Here is a 562-nt window from a genome sequence, read left to right as displayed (position 1 = left end):
GCTGCCCCGGCACCCCGGCCCCTCCGTGGGGAGGGACGCCCCCACTCGCCGGGGGGACGGGGCGGGGTGCTCAGCCCCTTCCCTGCGGAGGGGAACGCAGCGCGGGACTCTCTCTTCTCCGAATTTGCCCCTTACATCCTGGCTCGCAGTGGACATGGGGAGATGCGAGTGGGGCTGTGAGGGGTCTCCAGCCTCTCGGGATTTTCTCCCCTGTGACCTTTCCCCACTGGACAGGGGTTTTCCGGGATGGCTTCTCCGGCGGGACGGGACAGAGCAAACCCTCGTGTCCTGCCGGGGCCGCAGACCGTACCCACAGCCGGCTGGCGGCAGGCGAGACACGGGGCTGGCCCCGGGCTGGGGTCGAGCGGAGCCGTGAGCCCCGGGGTGAACACAGCAGCCTCTCGCCCGTGCCGCCGGGACCCTCAGCAGAGCGCCGGCAGCAAGGGCACAGCTCTGCTGCACCTTGGCAAAGCGAGGCCGCCTGTTTGACAGAAGGGTATCACGTTTCTTTTCTTCGGCAAGGGTTTCCTTTTGGGGTGAAGGGGAAGGCTACAAAGGGAGT

Source organism: Corvus brachyrhynchos, unplaced genomic scaffold (assembly GCF_000691975.1).
Source record: "Corvus brachyrhynchos isolate BGI_N302 unplaced genomic scaffold, ASM69197v1 scaffold14, whole genome shotgun sequence".
Classification (NCBI taxonomy): domain Eukaryota; kingdom Metazoa; phylum Chordata; class Aves; order Passeriformes; family Corvidae; genus Corvus; species Corvus brachyrhynchos.
This window is presented reverse-complemented; position numbering follows the sequence as displayed.